The following is a 10,941-nucleotide window of genomic DNA, read 5'->3' as shown; positions in this document are numbered from 1 at the left end:
GAGACAGTTTGGAGCTTCTGCTGTCTCCTGGCCTTGGACTTGGCCAGGCTTCTCTAGAAGTGGGTCCCTGAGCCTTCTCTGTTTCCCCAGCACTGTGAAAGGAGCCAGTTTTCTACCGCACACTCCCCACCATGGCTTACACCACAGATTCAGACTTCTGAAACCGTGCGCCGGAGCGAGCATTTCGTCTTTCAAGTTGTTTCCCCTTTTTTGTCTTTCTGCTTGTTTGTTCATTTGCCAAAGTGACTCAAATCAACACACTTTGGTTCCTAGGCCTGGGTCTGCCAGCACTGGTGTTAACACAGATGAGCACTGCTGGCTTCTAGAAATTCCTACAACTATTAATGTGTGGAGAACCAAATGCATGCCTCTCACCCTTCCTCGTCCCTTTAGAGTGGCAAAGTATTTCATTTCTGCAACCCTCTCAGCTTCCAGGCATAGAGATGAGGACAGAGGGGACACGCGGGGCTGTGCAGGCCTCTTTATTGTTCCTGGGTGTGGAGCGTTATACACAACGCGTGGCAGTCACTTAGCTGGTAAAATATCTCAATAAATAAACAAATAAGCAACATATACACTGAACAGGGAATAGAAAACACGGCTAGCTGAGCAGGCCATGGAGACGTAAAGAACAGGAGTATGCGGGCAAGAATTCCAGGCTTCCTCGAAACAGTCACGGGAGGTCTGGGGCGGGAGGGATCTTGGGTTCTTGTTCTGAGAGCCTTGGTCCAGTTTAAACAGGTTCTACAAGAATGCATTTCTGTTTTATTTAAAAATATACATTAAAAAAAGGCACTTAGAGGGAAATACAATCCAATATATATCCTTACAAATGCATTCCTGAAGCTAGAACTTTCCAGAAAGATTCCCCCAAACTAAAACCCAGGAGGAAAATCCAACAGTGAGGAGATGAGGGCACAGAAGTCACTGGCAGGAAGGCTGATGCCCATCCCCTGGGTATCTGAGGAGGATGTGAACCTGGGTCTCTGTCCCCTGCCAAACACTTGGGCACTGGGGTCATGAGGAGCCACAAGGTTGTCCAGGTGCCGAAAGTCACAGCCGTGGCCGCATCCAGTTCCGCATGCGCCTGAGATGTGCAGGTGGGTCTGGAAGAGAAAGAGAGGGGATGAGATGTTGCCACATTTGGCACTTGGGGAAGTATGACCTTTATCTGAGGGAGCCTCAGGCTGCAGGTATGGATGGAGAACTGGCTCTGTTTTACTTGTGCCACTCCCAATTCCTTCCCTCGCAGAAGCTGGGCAGGGATGGACCTCAGTTCCCAGGCCCTGGAAGGCTGCTGTCCACACAGCACAGCACAGCAACATCTTCTTCTCAGGGCCACACACTGGATCCTGGGAGAGATGCCCACTTAAGCTTCCAGGGTGAGGCTGCCGAGAGGCTGCTGTTGATGGTGGCTGTCTAGGGTTAGGAGGGATAGGATGAGCATGCAGGAGAATGGACAGCTCTGGGGAGAACTGTCAAGGCAGACAGATTTCTCTTTGTAAATTCTTAGGAGTCCATAGTTAAATGCCTTGGAAAATAGTGATAGATTCCTAAGAAGTTGCATTATATCGTGCGGAAAAATCCTATGAGCATTACAATTAATCCCCACAACCACCAAAGTATAAATTCATACTTAGAATACCATAACCTCAATGCCTGGATAGGTACGTGATATTTGTGCATAGTGTATGTGTGGTGTGTGTATGTATGTGTGTGTATGTGTTATGTGATGTGTGTGTATAGTGTATGTGTGGTATGTGTATATATGTAGTGTGTGTATCTGTGTATGTGTTATGTGATGTATGTATAGAGTGTATGTGTTGTATGTGTGTGTTATGTGATGTGTGTACATAGTATAAGTGTGGTGTGTGCATGTATGTATTATGTGATATGTGTGTATAGTGTATGTGTATATGTGTGTTATATAATGTATGTGCAGTGTATGTTTGTGTACTGTGTGATGTGTGTATAATGTATTATAGTATATGATGTGTGTATAGTGTGTGCGTGTGGTATGTGATATGTGTGTACATATGTATGTGTGTGATGTTGCTTAGTGTGTGAGGAGTGTGTGTGTCACATGTGTACAGTGAGGTGTGTAGCATACATTGTACTGTGTTTCTTGCTCCCCCATCTGTCAGTGAGATCCTCGACTTTCCACCTCTACAATGCCATACAAATGATTTTTAAGCCATGTGAGGCGATGAAACCTGGGCCAGCAGGGCTTGATGCCAATGCCAGCTTACGAGCTCTGCTGTCACGTGATCTGGTGTATAAACCTTCTGGGGGTCACTTAGTACCACCCCTATTGGTGCTATGTAATGGTAGCTTTTGGATGTGGTTAGCAGGTCAAATGTCATGCTCATGGAAGACACTGTAATTACATGCCACATACCCATGAGCCCTGGGGCAATTCCCTTACACATACATATATGGGTATACATAGGCATCATATATGCACACTTATGGGTGCTCTGCTCAGCAGCAGTCTACCTTCCCTTAGCAAAAGCTGATTTTGAACCCAGCATTCTGGAGAGGGTGGTATGGAGACAGGCAGGGAAAGGGCACCTGCAGGAGGGATGCCCAGGTCCTTGAGGAGTCTGGAGGTTTTGACAACAGGCCTCCACCACTCATCTCTGCCCCCCTCGAGCTCATTGAAAATGGAATTTGGTTGGTGAGCCAGAATAAGAGGGGGTGGCCATGAATTCAAGCTTGCTTTACCGCTGCACGGTGCCCAGAGCGTGGAAGACATGTGAGTTGGCACAAGCTGCTGCCAGGAATCAGCAGCATGCTGAAAGTCTCATCCAGGTGGGTAATGATGCCACTAAGGGAGGGAATGGCCAGGTCAGAGCCATCCTCGGGGCTGCAGCCACAGCAGACACTGCATCTGACTTGTTACTGGCTGCTCAGGGCAGCACACCACATCGCCACCCCTTCACTGACCAGTGTGCAAAAGCCTCAGACATTCAGCAATACTGTTCCTGAGACCTGAGCTCTGAGAGGTGCTTCTTAAAGCTCCGGAATGCTTCCCCCTTCTGGAATCACAACAATCTAAAACATCTAAGATTTTCACTAAAATTAGGCATGCGCGCACACACACAGGGACACACATACATACACAGACTCACACACAGACACACATACAGACACACAGAGACATACACTTGCGCGCGCACACACACACACACACCAACGTGTGTTTGCTTGCTCTCTCTTTCTCCCTCCTTCCTCTTTTTTTTTCAAGTTCAGAGCACTCCAAATATTTAAGCCTTTTTAAGTGGTCCTGGGCAGAGAGTCAAAGGCTGCTCTATTGGAGAATGTGGTTATAATTAGATAATTAATAGAGGAGGGGGAGGAGAAAGCTAAATGGAAGCCTTCCTCAGTGGGAGGAAATAATTACAATGGCTTTTGATATCTGAGCTGAGCCAGCCCTCCACGGGAAGCACAGGATGGTCCATGAAAAGCCAAGAATGGCAGGGGCTGTCCCAATAGGGTAGGCTTTGGGGGTTGGCTTCATCTGCCGGAGGGGCCTGGGGCTCAGGCAGAAGCAAGTGGCAGGTTCATTAGTCTTCTTGACTGAGAGCCTCCTGGCCTAACCCCCTTGATGTCACCTTGACCCCCACATGTCTGTAGACATGGGCAAATGTAAAACATCTGGGCTCAAGATGGCCTCCCCACTGAAGGGTTACCCGAGCCCCATGCATGGGCCTCCTGTGGCTCACTCTGGCTCTGCCTGGCTCGAGCAGGCTGCAGAGCTGCAGCTGGACTGAAAGCAGGGGTCAGTGGTCCTTGAAGCAGACTCCTAGACACTAAGAAGTTCATAAGGGCCTCACGTTGGCCGAAGGAAGGCATGCCACACTAGTGAGTCTCCAGCAAGTGAGGCAAGGAGAAGGGATGGGAGGTGTCTGTCTGCCACATGTCTATCTTTCCATTCATCTCACTCTTTCTCTCTCCCACTCCTTCTTCCCTCCCTTCTTTCCTGCCACCCGTGTGCACATTCATCCACCTTCTAGCATATGTGCTGAGTGTCTGGCATGTGCAAAGGATGGTGCTAGTTGCTGAAAAAAGCAGAGAAAGTGTCAGAGGATCTGACAGAAGAAACACACATATAAACTAGACCACAGTGGGAGACGCTGAAAACCGTCTCAAGGATAGACCATGGTTGGGATGCTGTAAATCGTCTCAGTGAAAGTGCAAGCCAGATGCTGCTGCAGAGGAGACTTACTCAACTGTCAGAAGAAGCACAAAGTACACACGTGCATGTGCGTGCATCCACATACATATGCATACACATACGTGCATACATGCATGCATGCACGCAAGCACACACACAAATAAATACAGCTGGGTTTCTCATGAGATACTCCAAAAGGTGGAAGGGAAAGTGACCACAGACTATGGGTGTGGCCGTCATCTATAGTACAAAGAAGTCCAGCAGGCTTCCCTACCTGACTTGACCTCTTTGCCCCTAGAATGAGGAAAGGATGAACTTTTGGCTCCACAGTGCCCTAAGGCCTGTCAGTTTGTTCAAGTTGCCAGTCTGCGCCTGCCTTCCTGATTTCTACTTCCCATACTGACACCCTGCTAGCCCTAACGCCAAGACCCTCTTAACTCCTGGGATTCCGATTCCACAGAGGTTGGGGAAATGGAAGGCTGAGTACAGCTGGACTAGAAGCTGAGGATGCCATCAGACCACAGGGGTCCCATTGCTCATCCAACTTGGGGGAACACTTGGGCTTCTAGAGAGCCTCACCTTCTACCTGGGTCCCTTCCCATCCTGAATGCATCTAGACACACCTTCTGAGCTGCCCACACCAACTACCAATGGGTGGCTGGAGAGAGGGGATGGACAGCAGTCAGGAGTCCCTGAACTCTGAGCAAGCAATGATCAAAAAAGAGGACACATCAGGTGCATGGGGCAGAGACTTCCATGAGGAGCACACACTAGCACCTACTAAGTGGCCCCAGGGAAGGAGGTGCTTCACTTTGAAAGACAAAGAGCAGGTTGGGAACTATCAAAAAAGACTCTGAAGCCACAGAAAACTTAGGGATGCTGTGGTTCTAACCAAGGAGGTGATGACCGGAGAGGTAGACCTTGAGGAACAAGCCCCGGGGTCAGTCACTGCTGAGAAGCCTCCCTGCCCTGAGATGGGCATTAGCCATTGAGGAGAGAGAGCGCAGAAATATTCTTCCAGCCAATAAAGAGGAAGTCTCCAGACTGAAGCAGGGACTTGGGTCTGGAAGGAAAACTGAAGCATGCCACAAAGAAATTTCTGGATTCTGAGTAATAATAATAATAATAATAATAATAATAATCCTATGGGATTCAGGCACAAAAAGAAAAAAAAAACAGTTAGACCCTCAGTGGCCTCCCACCCATGTCCCCTACCTGACAATTCTATAATGTTTGGAGCCTTGATGGGTAAAGGTAGACACTTTCTATAGGGAAGCTATAGAACTAACAGGAACCTCCTTGGGTATCCAGCCTCTGCCTCCATAGTATGACTGGAGATGACAGTACATTACCCACACTGCCAAATGGAGGGTGGGAAAGATGGGGAACTGCAGAGTCACAGTGGGATGGGTTGGGAGGCTGACAGGCTCTGGAGCTGCCTCCTAGGCTGGGGTACCCCTAGGCCCTGGCAACCCACGTTGTTTTACACCTTGCCAAAGTTGCAGCAGGGAAATGCCACGAGCCAGCACTCAGGCTGAGTTGCCCCGACCCCCATTTTAGCATTGCTCAGGCTGGCCTCAAATTTGCCAGCCTCTTGAATCCCAAGTACTGGGGTTACAAGCATGAGTGAGCCACCACTCCCAGATGGCCATTCTTTTCATGATTGCACTGATTTATCTACCAAACTCAGCAAAGAAAACTCAGGACAGGGGGATGGACCCATGACTAACTGCCGCCTAAAATAACCCACTTACCCAAGGTCCACGTGATCCATATGAATAGGTAAACCTAGGTCATGGGATGTAACAGAAGCCACAAGGAACAGTAACTCCTACCTGTGTGATGCCAGCTATTCCAGAGTGCAAGCAAGAGGGTACGTTTTCTATTTTATTTTATTTATTCGTGACTGTTATTTTAGAGCCTCATTTTTAGAGCCTTTTGGTTGACAGAATGGAGATTTCCCATGTATACCTATTTTCAGTCATAGCCTCCCTCCCTCAAAACACAGCCAGACACCAAGGCAATTGTACAAGTACCAGAGGAAGGAACACTGACACGTGCAAACACTGTACAGCATCAGCAAATATGCTTGGGCTTTTGTTGCTTTGGTCTGGTTAATGTTATAGGTAGGGTTTCAGTGTGTATCCCAGGCTGGCCTTGAACTCTCAATCCTCCTAGCTCAGCCTTCCAAATGCTGGGATTACAAACATGAGCCTTCGTACTGTTTTTAAAGACTAGTTCCAAATGACCTAAAATGTTAAATTGTGGGTTCAGAATGAATAGCAAGCCACAAGGATGGAGGGCTGGTACAAGTACCTACTTCATCACACATGGAGGTCAGGGGGAGATATCTGTAGCCAGACCTTGGGCTAAATACCAACATCTACTCAAGAATGGGGAGGCCTTGGGGATGGGGTTCACATTCTCTGGGCAAAAACACTAAGCAGGACCTACCTGGAGGGTCATGGACTTATTGTGTGTGCCCTGGAGGTCATGGAGACATTTTCTGACAGTGCTCTGGATAGCCAGACTGCCATGGTGGTAGAAGTTCTGGAGGGAAGGAAGCTATCTCCTTCCCTAGCTGGGGCCCTATGCCAGCTGTGGTGATTTGAATAAGAATGCTCCACAGGCTGATATCTTTGCTCCCAGTTGATGGAACTATTTGGGAAGGATTAGGAGGTGTGGCCTTGTTGGAGAAAGTGTCGCTGAGATGGGCTTTGAAGTTTCCAAAGCCAGCATTCCCCTGTCTCCTTCTCTGAACAGTGCCTGCAGATCAGGATGGGAAGCTCTCAACTAGCGCTCTAATGTCATGCCAGTCTGCTTCTCACCATGATGACCATGGACTAATGCTGTGAAGCTGTAAGCTAAAAGTTGCCTTGGGCATGGTGTTTCATCACAGCGATAGGACAGCCACTAAGACACTTGTCAACAGCACATGACATGCACTTAGTAGCTGTCGAAAAAGGGACACAGTAAAGAGACCAGAGACATCTTAGAACAGCTTCCACCATGCCTGGTGAGCAGGGGCTGCTGACTGCAGGAGGCCTGGTAGGCCTGGACCAGGGTGGGCTGAGGGCAGCTCAGGTAGAGGGATTAGTAATGGTGGAAAGACAAACTTTGCAATGGCAGTGACAGCTCACACTGGGGAACAGTGGGCCCAGGTCCTGTCTTCTGGCCCTCATACTCGGTATTGTAGAGAGACAGCTGAGCCTCAGAACACTCAGCTGTCACCTGTTACAGAAGGACAGTTGGTGAAGACCACACTGACATTAGTAGGCAGAGAGAAGACACTATTGAGCCTACCTTCAGGCCAACCTTACTCCCCACCACCCCAGGGAATCTCTAAGGCCCTGAGACCAGGAGGTGATGCCTGTGTGTGTGCCTTACCAAAGCTGGCAGTCAGAGTGTTTTCCTCTCCTTGACAGAGAGGCAGAAGGAACCCTGGGCTGGTGGTGCCCACCAAGCATCGCAAGGGGCCCAGGATGATGGATCGTGCTCATGGTGAGCTGCCTGAGTCTGGATTCTGCAACCCAAAAGCAGGCACAGTGGCTGCAGAGTGTGACCCAGGAGGCTCTCAGTTGTCACTTGGGACCCCAGAACTACACCTACATGGATCAAAGTTCCCAGCTTGGCTAGGCTGCTTCTGAGCATGCGCAGTTTGGCTGTTCACACCCAGGAGCTGCTTCGGAACATGCACAGTTTGGCTGTTCCTACGAAGTAGCTGCTCGGCACCATACAGAAGGAAACTGAAGATGAGACCACCTCTATCACACAGAAGCTTAGCATAATGGCAAACACAAGACCATGGACATTTTGCTGTTCCCTGTCTGGGCCTGGCTCTACCATGACCACCATTCTAAGGTTGGGACAGGTCGTTTCAAAGATCTCAGACATTTAAGCTGTGGGTTTCTCAGGACAGTCTCTTTATGGGTCATACAGTAGACAGTGCTGGCCACCCTCAGTGATCACCCGCCCACGATGCTGGGGACAAGCACCAAGTCACCTAATCAGCTAAAAGGGCTTCATTTCCTACTGTGTAAGAGATTCAAGGAGAGCTCGGGGCCTCTGAGGGGAGACCAGCTCTGAGCAGCCTCAAGCCTCCTGCCAGCTCCAAGCTACACACAACACACACACACACACACACACACACACACACACCCTGTTGCTGCCTCCCCCAGCAGGCTGTCATTTTGACAAATACATGTGCACAGACAGGGAAGAAGCAACGTGTTTTGCTTCCAAAGGCAAAATCTTCTTCTAATCCAGATCCTGCAGCCAACTCAGCTCAGAGTAAGGCAGGGCAGGGAAGGGCCGGGGCAGGGCAGGTTGGAGACAGCGAATATCTGTAGTAAAGAGACCACCTTACAAGAACCAAGAGCCAGCTTAATCTGAATTCTTCTGGTGCTGGCTAGTTAGGAGTAATGATGCTGGGTACTAGAAATTGGGTACTGGGTGCTAGGAGCTACGTGGGAGTGATCAGTGTAGATTTATGGGACAAGGGTGGAGTGTGCAGCAGTTGGGCTTCCTTCTCTCCTAGACAACATGTCTGCCTGCACACACTTCCGAGAGGCCTCGTGATGACTCCGGTGGTGGGAAGGTTATACGGGTAAAGTTCAGAGCCACAGGAGTGGCACCAAACCCCTGACTCACCACCAGTCTGAGACTTCTGAATTGAAACAGTAGCTGAAAGAGACCTTTCGGGGAGTTAGAAGATGGGGGGTGGGGGGCACTCTGTGAGATGAAGGATGTCAGTGGGCTCTGGAGGAGGGATAGAGACAGGCTGTTCTTTCTCTGAGGCAAATGAACATTGCCAAGCAATGGGCCTTCTGGGACTCATTTGTTTTTATAGTTTCCTCTGGGTGGCTGTGCCCAGGCCCCTCACAGGAGGTTTCTACCCTTCAAAGGGCTATTGTAGCACTCACCTACCTGAAGCAGCAACTGTGTGGTCTCCTTTGTGGGCTTCTGAACCTTGACTCTAGAGAGCTGGGCCAGAGCTTGGCTGTGTATCTCATCAGACAGTGAGGAGGTTGTGGCACTAACCATAGGCTTCTACAAAGCTAGCCAGAGCAGAGACCAGGAGCCACCCTGGTGGCAGAAGGGGTCCTTTAACCCTCTAGGACACAAGGCTTCTCTACCGCCCTGTGATGACCCATGGATGGCATTCCATTTCCTCCCATAATCCCAGATTGCATGCGATGCTATACAATTCCCCCACCCCCAGGCTGCTGATGGGGTAGGTCATGACTGTATGCTCCACTTTGGGACCTGCCGCTCTGATCCTGCTGCAGCTGGTGTGGTCTTGGAAAGGGTGAGCCCAGTGCATCTGAGCTGCCGAGAACTCTGTGTTCAATGGCTATTTCTGGGTGGCAGTATCCTGGCACTTTTGGACCCTCAAAAGAAAGTCATTTGCAGGAAGAATTAGGGTGAGGTTGGGCAAAGATGGCCATATGGGTCTTCTGAACATCTGTCCTCTCTCTAGTTCAATGCATCTGTCCTGGGCTTGCCCTGTGTGACAAAAGGGAAACCCCTTATTCTCTTCATCATTCCCCTTCTCCATTGGGCTTGGCTGTCTCCTTCAGGGACTTCAGGCTGACTTTTTGGAATGACACTTCCAAACTGGTGGTCCCAAAATAACCAGAGAAGGGTCAGGTTTGCCTCTATCCAGGGTCACTGCAGGGTCATTCTCTATCCACTGCCCATCAGTGACCCCACATCCCAGGAGCTAACTCTGTCCCTTTGTCCATCTCATGGGAGCTAGCACGGCAAGGTCAGACGCAGTGTCCTGCTGGCTAAGCCTTCCTGTTTTACTGGTAGCCCCCTGCTCAGTAAAGCCTGCCTTTTTTTCCTCATGGGCCATCAAAAGGCTGCAAAGGGCATTTATTCCCTAGCATCGGCACCATAATGAGCCGGATCACCAGAGGAGCTGAGCCCTTTCCAAGCCCTGCAGTTTTCACATCCAGGAACGACTCCTCCAAGTGACTTACGACTTCCTCGGATGCTGCTGAATCAGCTCCCAAATAAAACCCAGGGGAGAGAAAGGAGGATGAGAAACAGCTCCATCCCAGCCGGGTGGTGACAGAGGCTCCTTCAGGGACCATCTAATCAGACATTGTCGTCTCAGAGACGGAGAGAGCACAGGACACAGGTGGGCTACGATGGGCAGCCAGAACCCAACTCCTGGCCGGAAACACCATTTCGTGTGCAAGACACACGGCATGGAAGCATACACTCCGGGGCATTAACTCAGCAAATGCATTCAGATGACATCAAGGAACACCTGCTTGCCCCTCACACCAGCACCAGCACCAGCTCAACAGAATCTGGAGGATGGTTGCAGGAGGGCTCCCTGGGGATGGGCCATGCAGAGATGACTGGTATTGTCCTGAACCAGCTCGCTGCTCGCTTTGGGGACAGATAGTAGAATTTATTGCAGCAAACATGCCATAGGTATTTTGATGAAGTACTGTGGTGCTATGGTGCTGTGCTGTGGAGTCAATATGCATTACAAACACAAACAATTCCAGTGTAGCACTGCAAGTTCTTGAGAGCCCTCACCACTACCTGCACAGAGAAACAGGGCCTAGCCAAGCATGTGAATATGAGGCTCTGGGGTGGGCCAGAGTTACTTTGGGGAGGGGCCAGAGACACACGGGACTACATATGACAACCTGGAGACAGTGGTGAGTGTTGTGGGCACAGGCATATTGGATATGCACTGTAGAGCCAAGTCTGGCAAGGACAGATGTGACCTGATGATGAAAGAG

At 49.8% G+C, this 10,941-nt stretch overlaps 1 protein-coding gene across 1 annotated transcript in view; it reads right to left on the bottom strand.

The window, feature by feature from the left end:
- Positions 1-460: 460 nt before the first annotated feature.
- The window catches only part of Twist2 (twist basic helix-loop-helix transcription factor 2), a 46,574-nt gene continuing 36,093 nt past the window's right edge, over positions 461-10,941 (bottom strand). The window contains exon 2 of the mRNA NM_007855.3: positions 461-1,106. The gene's annotated coding sequence lies outside the window, so the exon portion shown is untranslated. The remainder of the gene's footprint in view (positions 1,107-10,941) is intronic.

This window comes from Mus musculus, chromosome 1, assembly GCF_000001635.26.
Source record: "Mus musculus strain C57BL/6J chromosome 1, GRCm38.p6 C57BL/6J".
NCBI lineage: Eukaryota > Metazoa > Chordata > Mammalia > Rodentia > Muridae > Mus > Mus musculus.
This window is presented reverse-complemented; position numbering and strand designations above follow the sequence as displayed.